The sequence below is a fragment of the Phoenix dactylifera genome, chromosome 6, assembly GCF_051530095.1.
Source record: "Phoenix dactylifera cultivar Ajwa chromosome 6, Ajwa_hap1_PhDact_Kaust_v1.1, whole genome shotgun sequence".
In the NCBI taxonomy this organism is placed as follows: domain Eukaryota; kingdom Viridiplantae; phylum Streptophyta; class Magnoliopsida; order Arecales; family Arecaceae; genus Phoenix; species Phoenix dactylifera.
This window is the reverse complement of record NC_143195.1, coordinates 1,324,059-1,339,309: the sequence shown is the minus strand read 5'-3', so window position 1 is coordinate 1,339,309 and position 15,251 is coordinate 1,324,059.

Here is a 15,251-nt window from a genome sequence, read left to right as displayed (position 1 = left end):
CCGGAAAAACAATCGGAGTGGTTCTAGTCGGTGAGCCTGGGAAAACCGACCGAGTTCGTTGTGCGCTCGTAAAACAACAAGTTGGGTTGTGAGCTTGTAAAACAACCGGCTGTAATCTGTAGGATTATAGTGAAATTCCCAAGAGGTCTTGGGGAGTGGATGTAGGTGCTGGGATGCACCGAACCACTATATTTTTGTTGTGTTTGTGATGCTCTTTGTTGACTGACCTCCTCACTCACTTACTTAGATATTAAGCTTGCTTAACTCTTCTTCGTGCATCCTTTAGTTGCAAGCATAATCAATTTACTCAATCATTAAATTGAATAGCATACTAGGGCAAAATTAGACTAATCTTTTATTGAACCCATTGCTTAATAGTTGATTAGATTAGAATCATACTCTTGCTAAGGTTAAGCTTCACTAAGCATCCATACAACTTAGCATAATTAATCTAAAAGATTAGAAGTAGTTTAAAAGTTTTTAAAAGACCCAATTCACCCCCCCCTCTTGGGTTGTCACCTTGGGCAACAAGTGGTATCAGAGCAGGTGCTCAAGATTAATTATTGATCTCACGATCAAGAGCCAAAGATCATGACAACTCAAATAGATAGTTTTCTAGGAGAGGGACAGTTAATTGATAGGCCTCCACTGTTTAATGGCATAGACTACACATATTGGAAAGCACGCATGCGCATTTTTATTCAATCACAAAACTATTATTTATGGAAAATCATAATAAATGACCTTCATACACTCTCTAAAACTATTAATGAAAAGGACTTAGCACAATTGAATGCTAATGCTATGAACATATTATATTGTGCTATTCATGAAACGAAGTTTAATGAAATTTCTGCATGCTTATCTGCTAAGGAGATCTGGGATACATTAGAAAATATTTATGATAAATCTCAGATTAGCTCACATGTGCTTCAATTACATACTAACAATGAGACTGCAGAAAAAGGTGTTGAATCCTCCACAGTAGCCGAGTCGACTCCCCGTTTGTCCGAGTCGACTCCTAGAGAAGAACAGTCTGAAAGGCAGAGACACAGTCTTGAAGACCCTGTGAACGAGTCGACTCCAAGTATTTCTGAGTCGACTCCCAAGTTAGCCGAGTCGACTCCAACAAGGCTTGAGTCGACTCTGAGGCAGATTAGTTCAAAAAACAAAGAGTCCGGTGATGGAAACAAGGATCCATTCGCAAACACCGAAAGATTCAAAAGCTTCCTAAAGACAAGGAAGAAGAGGAAGCAAGAAGAAAGGAGGAAAAAGATAAAAAGCAAGAAAGTCTTGACCAAGGAAGAGTCAAGCAAGAAATTGAAAGCTAGAAGCAACAATCAACTACAAGAGGTAACTAACTTATGTTTTATGGCACTAGAAGATAAAGTAGAATCTGAATCTAATGAACTTCATGAAGAATTTTCTTATGATGAACTCTTAAATGCTTTTCATGATTTGTATGGTGAATGTAGAAAATTAGCTATGAAAAATAAAAATCTTAAAAAGCTAAATTTGCAAATTTCAAAAGAAAGAAATTCTATTGCTGAAATACAAGACAAACTAAATTCTGAAAATAAAAGTTTAAGGTTAAATTCAGAACAATTGATTCAGAAAAACCAGTATTTAATTAAAGAAAATCAAAAGTTAAGTGAAGAAATTAACCAATCAAAATCTCTTATTAACAGATTCACTGTAAGTTCAGAGCGATTAAAAATGATGTTTGAAAGCCAATATGTTGCTTATGATAAATCAAAACTTGGCTTGACTCCTTTACTTAACAATAAATCTCTAGAGAAAAAGATTATCAATTCACCAAGCAAATCATTAAATAAGATAACATATTTCAAACATGAAAAGAATGGACATAACAACTTTACCTATCGTTCTAACATAATTAAATCAAGTGGTAAAGTTATTACAATTAAACAAATTTGGGTTCCAAAAGGAACCATATGTCCTAACTCTCAAGGACCCAAGCAAGCTTGGGTACCCAAAATAAAAATATGAGGATGTAGACATAGGTGTGCCAAGATACCCATGGAATAAATAGAACTTTCATACAAATGGGTGTTCTAGACACACGTCAAAAATGAAACTTAAAACATACTTATGAAAAGTAATTTTAAATAATAAAATAATAATAATAATAATGAAATCAGTAAATCTTGCATTTCATCATTATTTTTGCTTTAGTATTTGATTAAAATATGAATTGCAAGTATTGACCAATTTTGTGATATAGAAAATACTTTTGGAAATATAATCAAATCACTTCATTTTATAGTATACTTTACTCACTATTGGATAAGTTGCTAAAAGATTAATCAATTTATTAAGAATAACTCTATGAATTCTCTATATGCTTGATTGAGAGTTTTTATCCATGGCATTATTGTTTATTGATCATAGATATGATAATGTGTACTTGGTGTGCTTTTGAATATATAGACTATGAATACCAAGATTAAAGAAACCATCTTTGGCATATAAAATCAACTCATGCTAGTATGTACTTAATCTCAAAAGATCTTGCCATTGGATTACTTAGATTATCTTCTGAAAGGTCAAAATTTACTATGCATGCTAACTAAGAAAACAAACAAAAATCAATTTCTAAATCTAAAGATGTTGTTTCCATCACTAAGTTTTCAAAAGCTTACATTGGATGTGTTCTTGGCAAATAAAATTGAAATATTTTCTGTATTTGCTAAATCTTGTAAAAATGTTTCAAATGATAAAGGTTTCCAAACTGTGAAGATAAAGAGTATCATGGCACAGTGTTGAAAACCAAAATCCTGATAAAGTTTATACAGAAATTAATTATTTCAGCACCAAGGACACCTTAAGTAAAATAGGATTAATAGAATTCTTGAAGAAATGAAAAAGACAATTGTGTATGATAGTCATCTACTTAAATGATTTTTTTTTAGGCTATCATCACTGCTTGTCATACATATGACTTCTATTAGATCTATTTTTGATGAAAACTTCTTTTGATCTTCTGAAAAATAGAAAATGAACCATTGCATATCTCTCATATTTTTCAGTCGTACATACTATGCTTGATATGGTCTTATGAAAATAATGCCAAATCTGATAAAGATATTTCTATTCTTGGATATCATTCATCAAGCAATGCATATAGAACATTCAATGAAAAGATTCGAGTTGTAGAAATATTAATTCATTTTGTTCCTTATGAGATTAATGATTTATTATCAAGATACTAAAATTAAATTATATATGTATATGGCTAATCTTTTACATATAACAATCTGAAAACATGTTAATAATTATAACCAAATTGAGTTTTTCAGAAATGCACTTAATGAAGAAAAATTGTTTGCTTAGAAGATGAAATAGATCTTGATTCTTGCATGATTAGAAGTAAAGATCATCATTATCATTTGCTTGCTTTATGAGCTTTATATTCTATCAAATGAGTGTGTAGAATGGACTCCTATATGCTTATTTTATTAAAGAAGATATATGTTAAATAACCACCATATTTGAAAACACTCATTACAAATATGATAAAGCAATATATGATTTGAAACAAGCATCAAAAGCATGATATAAAAGCTTAAGCAACCTTTTTGATAGAAAGTAATAATAATAAATCTATGTATCAAAAGGAAGAATTTGTGACATCATTTTTGGTTCTGCTAATGAAGATTTATATGTAGATTTTTACTAAGCTCATACAAGGTGAGTTTGAAATATGTATGATGAATGAATTAACATCTTCTCTCAAACTCCAAATTAAGACAAACAGGAAAGGGGATCTTCATTGACCAACGTTAGACCATAAGAAAACTCTTATAGAAAATTGGCATGAAGAAGGTATATCTATGACCCCATCTTGTAGAATTTGAAAAGAATGAGCAAAGTAGATATATTGTTTAAAGCTGTATTGAAGCATGATAGAATAATTATTTTATCATACAGCTAGTAGACTAGAATGTATGCTTATTATGCGCCCTTATGCAAGACATCAATCTAACTTTAATGAATCATATTTTATTGATAAACAAATAAATCATAATCTGAATTGTGATAGAAACAACTGTTTAAGATAAGTTGATTAAAACTTAGCTAGCGTGCCTTATTGAATAAAATCTAAACTAAATTGATTTTGAAAATAAGAAATTGATTTGACCTTGATAAATCTACCTATTGCCTCACATGCTTGTCCTTGAACCATCTGATTTAATGAAACTATCTCTTTAGTTCAAGTGATATGTGCTTGCTTATATTTAGGGAATCTCTTGAGTAAAGTGACTCAACATGCAACTATTGTTATATCTTATATTGAGTCATCTAGTTAAAAAAAAATATATGTTGGATGAATGCTTTGTATCTTAAAGAAACTAATAACCTTCCTTCAAGAAAGAAAAATGAGAAATTTCAACTTGAAGGATATCTTCATGTAAGATACACTAAACATTCACATGCAAACAAGAGAGAGGACCTTCTTCAGCCAAAAGTTCATACATAAGAAATCTAGTAGGTATTTGACTGAAGAATGCAGAATGAATTGGTAATTCTAGATACTTCTCTCATAAATTCATTGAGCAAAGTCAATAACTTAAATCTTATTATGGCATGATTAAGGTCTTTAATTATTAATTTTTGATATCATGTCTATATATACATATATTGATTGACTTATACTTTTAGAAATTGTTTCATGGTTTGCCCAAACTATAATATATCTTTGCCTATGTCATAATCATGAAATACACAAGTTTATGCATAAAATTTTGATTTAAAATAACTTGTGAGAAGTTATGAATCCTTGAGCACAATGAAAATATTGTTTGCATGATATACATCTATATGATACATAAGATTATTTCATTATTCTGCTCTTTCATGTAAATTACTTGAGAATAATGAAGAGAGAGAGATAAAGAAAAGAAAATGGATATTACTCAAGAGATGAAAAATCTAAGCAAAAGCAAGTACTCCAATCTTAAGGAAAAGCAAAACAAGCATAATATATTCGGCATATTTGGAAGTAATAAAATCCATAATTAATTACACTTAAACAGGGAGAGTTTGAAGTGAACATTTTAACCTTTCTATATTGCTCATCATAGGGATGGTGCCAATGGGGAGGCTAGTGGTAGTACCCGGCACTATTTGACCCAACTATTCGGTGTAGGGCATATTAGGGACGGCACAAGAGGGAGGCTAGTGGTAGTACCTCGTGCCCCTTCCCAACTCCACCGGATAGGGAGCAAATAGAGTATAGAGCATAAGAAAGTTATAAATGAAAAACAAAGAAAATGAAAGTAGAATTAAGTCAAATTTCTTAATCACTTGAAAACACACTTTAAGGATGAAATCATTGCAAGATTATATTTAAATAGGGGGAGTTTATTTGAAAAGAATTGATTTTGATCCTTGACATGCTTGTTCTTATTATTTTGCATGACTTAACACATAATATATTTTGCATGTGGCATGATGTTTTGAATTATGAGTTCTCAATATTTTGTAATGCCCCATGCTTGGATAAGTTTATTGAAATAGGCCTTAACTTGGAATATGTCTTAACATTGCTCACAAATCTTTGCTTCACCCTTGCCTCAAACTAACTTGTGTTCCAATGCTTGAATGTTTAAAATGCTACATAAAGTTTTTTTTAAAGTAATATTAAAAAGAAATTTCAGTTTTATCATTCACGATTAACTTTGAAAGTTAAATAGATTTACAAAAAGAAGAAGAGAAGGATATTTCTATTTAGGCAAAATGAATTGATCTTGATCTATCTTTCTACTTGCCTAACTTTGATACATTATGTCCTAATACTTGTTAAAATATCCTTTATTTTGTATCGAAACTCAATATTAAATACAAAAATTCTGAAAGTGCTTTAATGTTATTGAAATATGTATTTTTTCAATCTTAGTGATTTAAGATGAGCTACAATGTAGAAGATACATATCTCAAATTATAATTTTGAGAGCCTTCTTGGAAATTCTTATGAAAATTCAGAATCTGATTTTGTGTAAAAGCTTAAACTTAACTTAAAAATGCTTATATCATTACATCTTTGTAACCTTAGTTATATGCTTCAATGATCGTGTCATTTAGGAGAATAACTCAATATGATTTCTAAATGAAAACTTTAACACAAGAAAAACAGAATTAATTTTGACGCCTTGGTTGATTGTCTCGATACGCATCCGAGACATATCTTTTCTTATCGTTAAAATGTACTAATATTGGTCTAAATGATGTGTCTTTCAATGATCTTAATTGCAAACAAATATTTTTAAACATATAATTTTATTTTGATATTAAAAAGATTTATTGTGCTTCATGTATACATTGCTAAAAAAAAAACTATGATTAAGAAATTGAGTTCTATAAATATATATACTTCAATGATCATGTTTATCTCTCCTACATAATTAAAGACTTCCATCAAATTCGTGAATGATCTTTAGTCTAGAAACATTTCAGCTCACTCAAATGATTCTTAAAAGAAAGAAAATGTAAATGCTTTTGAAAGAATTTGAGCTTCAAATGAATCATTTTTGATTAATAATTCTATACATTTTCTCTAAGATTAGGAGAAAGCATAACTTGTTCTTAAAGGATTAGGAAGAGTGATTACTATAAATTTTGAATAATTCTAGATCACTCTCGATATCAAAAGAAAAGAATGATTAAAGAGGAATGCATCTTTTGAGGGGGAGCTTTAGATATTCAGTATCTTATCCTAAAGATACTTTAATTTGATGCATACCTTGAATTTTATGGATTGATTTTGATGAACCTCCTTATATTGCAAGACATGCTTTAATTACCTTGAGATGAGTTCTATAAAGGCTGTCTTATCTCAAACCTTGAGTCTTATGAAAATGAGCTGAAACTTATAGAAAATATATTTTTGAGATTGACAATTTTATTGAACATTATCTTCAAATTCTAAACTCTTAAATGGAATGATCAATAGAGGGGGAGAAAGAACATTTCAGAAGGAGAGGTCTCACGGAACTTAATCGCGTATATCTATAACTAAAGGAGAGAGGAAGAATACAAAATGAAAAATGATCCTAATACTCTCCAATATGTATCATCTGAAATTTAATCTGAAAATCTTTATGATACACCTTGAGGCGTGTTATTTGGTTAGTATATCTTATGCATAAATCATGAACCAAATTGCAAGTTGAGCTTAAAGAGCCTCTAACTTAATGAAAAAGGGGGAGAATAACGTGTAAAATTTTCTTGAGTATCTTTTAGAAAATCTATTTTGATATTCACTAATGAGTCCTAATTGACTTGATCTTTAAAACTTAAATTGTGTGCCAATTCATATTTTTATGTATCAAATTGTGTTTTTTTTAGGAATAGAAGAATAAAGTCTTTAAAAGAGCTTTAAAAGAACCTTCAAAGCCTTGAACTTTATGTATACTCTAAGATATATTATAAATTGCATGAATTCATATTTTGGTATTTATGCCACAATATTTTTACACCATAAAAAGAACTTTGCAATCATACTTAATATATTGTTCTTATACTCAGAAAATTAGTTAAATTGCTCTCATGTTGATAAAATACTTAATAGATTGGGCACAAGATCTTAAATGAACAAGCTTTCACACTTATTATTGAAGAGAGGTTAGATTTCCACTTCTTGAATTAACCTAAGGAAGATCCCACCTACACTTGATTAGAAAACTATCTGTGGTATCAACTTAGAAAAACTTCTTGAAAACTATCTTAATTGGCTCTGATCTGTGCTCACTAATCTGATCCCAATATTATTGCCTTAAGTTATATGATTCATATCCTTGCAATAATTTAACATTCAAATCAGAGTACAATAAGGAAAAGAAATATTTGAGTGTTCTTATCTTTGTGCTTAATGTTTCCCTATCTTTTTGATGTTGTCAAAAAGGGGGAGAAATATCTAAGTATATGCAAATATCTAAGTATATGCTCATAATGCCTTTATGCTTTGAATTGAATACAAATCAGCTTAAATTGAAATATGTTGATTGTGTTAAGCTGATTAAATCTAAAGCATTATCATGAAGTATGTTTTAAAAATATATGTTTTCTACTTCATGCAACTTTGCTATGTATTACTTCTAGAAAACAATATCTTTTATATTATCTTTTATATTGCATATACTCCAAGTTTTGTCATCATCAAAAAGGGGGAGATTGATGACCCAAAGATTGATTCATAGATTGATTTTGATGATCACAAAACCTTGAAGTATAGATACTAATGTTTATGTTGCAAGGAGAAAGATATTTATTTTGCAAGGAACATAGCAAGTTGGGAGAACACAAGAAGGCCTCCAAAGCTCTCAAGTTGGAAGAAAGCTACAATTTATTGGCCCAAGCTTAAAGTTCAAAGGATTCAATTTGGAAGAGTAAAATCAAAGAAAAAATTCAAAAGAATAGTCTTCGAGTCGACTCCTGAGGATTTCGAGTCGACTCCAATGTTCAACGAGTCGACTCCAGGGTAGTAAGAGTCGACTCCAAGAGGTACACAAAGAAAAGTCAGAGAGCAGTTTTTGGGTCTGAGATTCGAGTCGACTTCAGTGGAACGCGAGTCGACTCCGATGGTTGGTAGGTCGACTCCAAAGAAAGCAAGAGTCGACTCTCAGCGGAACACAAGGAAAAAGTCATAGAGCATTTTTGGGACTCTGAGATTCGAGTCGACTCCCGCATTGCACGAGTCGACTCCGAGACTCCGCGACCATCGACAGACAGAAAACCATGTTACTGCCTCTGAGATTCGAGTCGACTCCCAGACAGCTCGAGTCGACTCCAAGACAGCTTCACATCAAAAAGGCAGAAGGCTGTGTTTCGCAAGCTGAGAGCCGAGTCGACTCCAAGGAAGTTCGAGTCGACTCCAAGACTGGACAAGCCAAAAGACAGAGGATCGGGAGTTCGGGCTCTGAGATTCGAGTCGACTCCCAGGACAGTCGAGTCGACTCGAGAGGACAAAATTCAAAATTGGATCCACGGACTTCAGTGGAAGAGCCGACTCCAGAATTGCCAAGTCAGCTCCAGAAGTTGGCGAGTCGACTCCGGGTTAAGTCGAGTCGACTCCCAGTCGAGGCAAGCACATTAATTCAAATTTGGAACAGTGGCCGAGTCGTCTCCGGTAAAACACGAGCCGACTCCTGCAACAGGCGAGCCGACTCCTGATCACGCGAGTCGACTCCGATCCCAACGGTCATATTGTCAGGAGGTGCAGACTGGTTCCAACGGCTATATTCTTGTTTCCACGTTATCAAAAGCTATAAAAACAAGAAGAGAGCTAGGAGAGAACTCATGGAAGTGGGAGAAAATATTTAGGGAAGAGATTCCAAGGAAAATCTCCCATAAGCACAATAAGGGTCATTCAAAGTGAAATAGAGAGAAGAAGAGCTTCCAAGTGTATCCCAAAGCTTTCTCTCCATCCGTGTGCTGCCGCGGTGATCCTCTACTTCGTGCCAAATCAGAAGAGGGTCAAGTAAAGAAGAAGTCGAGCTCCTCCATCTTCAAAACTCGTTTGAGGGCTTCTCTTTACTTTATTTGTTTATATTGTTATATTTGCTTGTTTAAGAAGCTTTGATTTGTTTTTATTCTTTGTTTTAATATCTTGTAACTTGATTCAATCAAGGGATTGAATCAAGGGGTTAAAAGTTTGTTGGTGAGCCAAAGGGAAAACCAACGGGGTTTAGGTTTGTTGGTGAGCCGAGGGTAAAACCAACGTGTAAGGGTTTGATTGTGAGCCCGGAAAAACAATCGGAGTGGTTCTAGTCGGTGAGCCTGGAAAAACCGACCGAGTTCGTTGTGCGCTCGTAAAACAACAAGTTGGGTTGTGAGCTTGTAAAACAACCGGCTGTAATCTGTAGGATTATAGTGAAATTCCCAAGAGGTCTTGGGGAGTGGATGTAGGTGCTGGGATGCACCGAACCACTATATTTTTGTTGTGTTTGTGATGCTCTTTGTTGACTGACCTCCTCACTCACTTACTTAGATATTAAGCTTGCTTAACTCTTCTTCGTGCATCCTTTAGTTGCAAGCATAATCAATTTACTCAATCATTAAATTGAATAGCATACTAGGGCAAAATTAGACTAATCTTTTATTGAACCCACTGCTTAATAGTTGATTAGATTAGAATCATACTCTTGCTAAGGTTAAGCTTCACTAAGCATCCATACAACTTAGCATAATTAATCTAAAAGATTAGAAGTAGTTTAAAAGTTTTTAAAAGACCCAATTCACCCCCCCCCCCCCCTCTTGGGTTGTCACCTTGGGCAACAGATTTAATTCCTTAATGAGTGTTTTTGCCGCTTCATTTTCAATGCTAAGTTTTGAATTTTCATTCTTTAGGTCAATGGTGTTATCATTCTTATAGCTCTCCTTCTCAATCAATAGGTTTTTAATGTCATCCTTTAGTTTTTGATTGGAGGCCTTTAATTCTTTATTTTTTGCTCCTAACACACTACAATCACTCATGAGCTCTTGGAAAGCTTCATATAATTCTTCTAAAGTAAAATCTGTAGTTGAGCTTTGACATACCTCATTGTCGTCGAATGCCATGAAACACAAGTTGGCGGTCTCTTCCTTCTCTTCCTCGGAGGAGGATGTGTCACTATCATCCCAAGTTGCTTTCAACGCCTTCTTCTTCTTTTTTCCATAGTGCTTCTTCTGTTGAGGGCATTCGGAGCGGATGTATCCCGGTCTCTTGCAATCATAACATATGATTGGGTCTCTTTCTTTTTTTTTTCCTTTTCCCAATCATTTCTCCCTCCAAACTTCTTTCTTGGGAAGGATTTCTTTCTTCTCATGAATTTTTTGAACTTTCTTACTATTAAGCCCAAGTCTTCATCTTCACTTTCTTCTTCACTCTCACTGCTTTCTTCTTCACAAGCACTTGAAGTAGCCTTGAGGGCGATTGTCTTCTTCTTTGGCACATCTTCTTCATGTTGCTTCATTGTGAGCTCATGTGTCATCAATGAGCCCAACAATTCTTCAAGTGCCAAAGTGTTGAGGTCTTTAGCTTCTACGATCGCCGTGACCTTCGCTTCCCAAACTTTTGGCAAGGACCTGAGAATTTTTCTCACAAGTTCTGAGTTAGTATAAGATTTCCCAAATTTTTTAGACCATTTATTATATCCGTGAAGCGTGTGAACATGTATGAGATAGTTTCGTTGGGTTCCATTTTAAATAACTCATATTTGTGGACTAACATGTTCATTTTAGACTCTTTGACTTGATTAGTACCCTCGTGGGTAACTTCAAGCCTATCCCATATTTCCTTGGCGGAACTATAGGTGGAAACTCTATTAAACTCGTTTACATCTAGAGCACAAAACAATGAATTCATGGCTCTAGCATTGAGTTGAACCATCCTACTATCATTCTCATCCCAATCCTCTTCAGGTTTGGGAACTTGAACGCCATTAACTATGTGATATGGTTCGTGTGGTCCTTTGATTATGACCCTCCACAAGGCATAATCTTGTGCTTGAATAAAAATTCTCATTCTAGTCTTCCAATAGGAATAATTTGTCCCATTGAAGAGTGGAGGTCTATTGGTTGCCTGCCCCTCAGCAGGAACATTGTTGAAGGGTGTTGACATCTTGATCTTTGGCAAAGACGATTAAGTCTTCAAGAATACACAGAGCACCTGCTCTGATACCACTTGTTGCCCAGAGATGGTCACCCAAGAGGGGGGTGAATTGGGTGTTTTAAAACTTTTGTCTAATTAAAAGAAAACACACAAGTGTATGTGCTAAAGTAAAAATAGAGTTATAAGCACAGTCAATCGCAAACACAAAGATTTATAGTGGTTCGGAGCTTCCACTGCTCCTACATCCACTCCCCAAACACCTTTGGGAATTTCCACTATAATCAGCGATTACAGTCCGGTAGTTTTGCGAATGCACTACCCAACTTGTTGTTTTATCCCGGGCTAACAACGAACCCTACAATCCTCCAATTTAACCTAGGCTTGGGACGCCTATCCCTTGTTCCAAGTCCCTTGACTGGAACAAGCACAATAATCAAATGTTTTACAAGGATTTAAAAGCTCTTAAGAAAGCAATATAACAATGAGAAATATCAAAACCGGAAGAATCCTTTTTGCCGTTGGAAGCGTGGGTGATGGTGGTTCTTCCGATGTGGATCACGTTGGCTTGAATGCGAGCTTTGAATAACGAGTGGGAGTGAGTAGTTGAGCACGAAATCAGATGAAGAAGACTTGAATGCACTTGATTTCTCCTCTTGAAAGCACCAACTCCCTTGAACCTCTTTTTCTTTCTTCTCTCTTGAATGATCTTGATTTTTGGTTGGTAAGAAGTTGTTTGAAGACACTTAAAAGCTCCTTTTTATAGCCCAAAAAGCAATAGATCCGTTAGACACAAAAATATGACCGTTTGAAATTCAAACAAACCTGAAAAAGTGTGTCAGTCGCGTCCCAGGCGCTCCGGAGACGTCTCCGCTTCAACGCGAGACGTCTCGGCTGTATAAAAATTCTTTTGACGATGTTGGAGTCGACTCGGCGCTTTCTGGGGACGACTCCGAAGAAGAACTGCTTGACTTCTTGTTTTTCTATTTTTTTGAGAGAGTCGGCTCGCCACTTTACGGGGACGTCTCGGGATGTTTGCGCTTTTTGCATGGGGACGACTCCGCGATGTTGGGGACAACTCCGACGTGTTATCACCGAAAAACAAGTCCTCTGGAATCCCTGAGAGAGTCGACTCCGCGCTTTCTGGGGACGTCTCGGGATATTTGTCCTTTATGCGTGGGGACGACTCCACGTCCTTCGGAGACGACTCGCGCGTATCCTTTGAAATCGGCCTTTCTGCCGTCTCTGAGAGAGTCGACTCCGCAGAGTCGGGAGTCGACTCCGACCCTGCGAGACGCCTCGGCAGGTGCCGGGGACGTCTCCAGACGTGCCAGTTCTTCCTCTACGTGCCAGAGACGTCTCTGGAACACACCGGAGACGTCTCGGCTGCCCCTGATCTGTTTTCTTCATCTCAAAAAATCTTCAAAAAATCCTTAAAAATTATGGGAACATGCCTTGACAATTCTTAACAATATTCTTAGTTAAACACTTGAAATCTTTAAATAAATTGTTAATATAAAGAGAATTATACTATTGTGTTTTGTATTCATCAAAATCCATTAGGGGGTCAACATGGTTTGTCTTAACCTATACAAATCCAAGCTTAAGAAGCTGCCGGAAGAATTGAAGCACCTGAAGAATCTGAGGTTTCTGAACTTGGGATACACTACTAAACTCGAAGAAATCCCCCATAAGGTGATCTCCAGCCTTGGAAATCTAAGAGTGCTGATAATGTATGCCAGCTATGGGGCCTGGGACGTGGATTCCTCCGGAGATGGGGTGAAACTTGAAGAGCTGGAGAAATTAACGTTTCTCGAGAAACTTACCATCACCGTAGAGAATGAAGAAGTTCTGAAAAAGCTCTGCGAAACCCCGCAACTGGTTAAAATCACCAAGCGGATACTCATCCGTAGAAGCCAGGGTATGCACAGCTTCGAATTGCCACGGCCACTATTGTCTAAATTGTGTATGCATGGGATGAGTATATACTAACGGGTGGCATGGCCATGCACCGAAACTTCTATCGACGGGCAATCTTTTCGGATATGCTGTCATATTGTTGTGTTACCTGTGTTCTGTAAATATGTTTCCTGTTGTTTGAGTTATTGTATTGGGTGGGTTCTGATTCATGCTATATATCTGAACTTCATGTTGTGCTCTGGAGTTCTAGTGAGTAGGTTTTACCTATAATGTATTTCAATATCTTCTATGTGTGGTGAAATATTTGACTTTGTACCAAACTATTTTTCTATTATGCAATCTATCTTCATTGGATAACTTTTCTATCTATGAGTTATTTCTTTGCAATATTCTCATCCTATCGAAAAGCTTATAACTTTTTATTAAAGCAAAGCCAAACCTAGCTAGTCTTCTAATCTACATATTACCTAATTTTATTGATCGATATGATCGATCTACCATGCCGGTGACCCTATCGGCCACTACAATAGTTTCTCAAGAAATATTTTATCATGCCCAATGGGATCTAATAAAATAGAATACCAAAGAAGTGCAGTAAGGCAGTAAGCGAGGCAAAAAAATTTCATATGTTCTCTAATCTTAAACTTAGAGTGCATAGTACGCATTCGAAGCATATGATTAATTCAGGTGATATGGCTATATGTCTTATGGTCATAAACATGAGGGCATACCCATTCAAAAAATTTAGAAACTATATAAATAAATTAGAAATAAAAAGATAACTTGAACGAAAGTAGAAGAAAATGAATTAAAACATGAAATTATAAAATCAATATATTTATAAATAATTGATAAATTTGGAAATGGAAATTAAATATGCATCAATAGGATAGTAAATTAGGAAAGTAAAATCTTATAAAATGAAAGAAAATGAAATAAAAGAAAACCAGCAAATGAATGAAAAAAGATCAATTGAAAATATACTAATGATAAAAAACATAACATAACCTTAAAAAATAAATTCATATAATACAAAATATGTAATAAAATAAAAGCCATATAATAGAATTCTAAGATAAATGATGTAAAAATGCAAGAAAAATATACATGAATTTAAATCAAATAACTAAAAAATAAAAAGAAATTAATAATGCTAGAATTGAAGAAAATATATAGGGAAGGAGAGGTAGGGTCTGTAGTGCATCAAGGAAGGAGGGCTTGGCCTGGGAGATTATGGGTGAGGGCTAGAGAGAGGGGCATGGGAGGGAGAGGGGAGCAAACAATTGGGGTGTGAGGAGAGGAGAGTTGACATGCAAGGGAGAATGAGAGTTTTTAAGAAGATTTTTCTCTTTTTTTTTTTGGGGTTTTAAAATCACATATGATCTAATCTTGAAAAGGAGAGAGAAGAGAATGTCAATCAAATGGTGTTGGCCTCATTTTCAGGCCGATGAGAGCACAACAAATTTTATTAGTTCAAGTGATGCACAAGTGTGCTACTAGTTATCATTGAAAAGAGTTGTGAGTTCTAGAACCATAAAACTTCAAAGGCTTTCACTATTAAAGTGCTACCAACTTTGGAAGGAAATGATGGTGGATTAGACTACGAAGTAAACTATTGGTAATCTAATCAAAGATAAAAAGCATTCATCAATTGCTTAGAAAGGGGTCCCTTCTTCCTCATTATATTTTGTTATTTTGTACATTCTTTATAACTACTAAGACA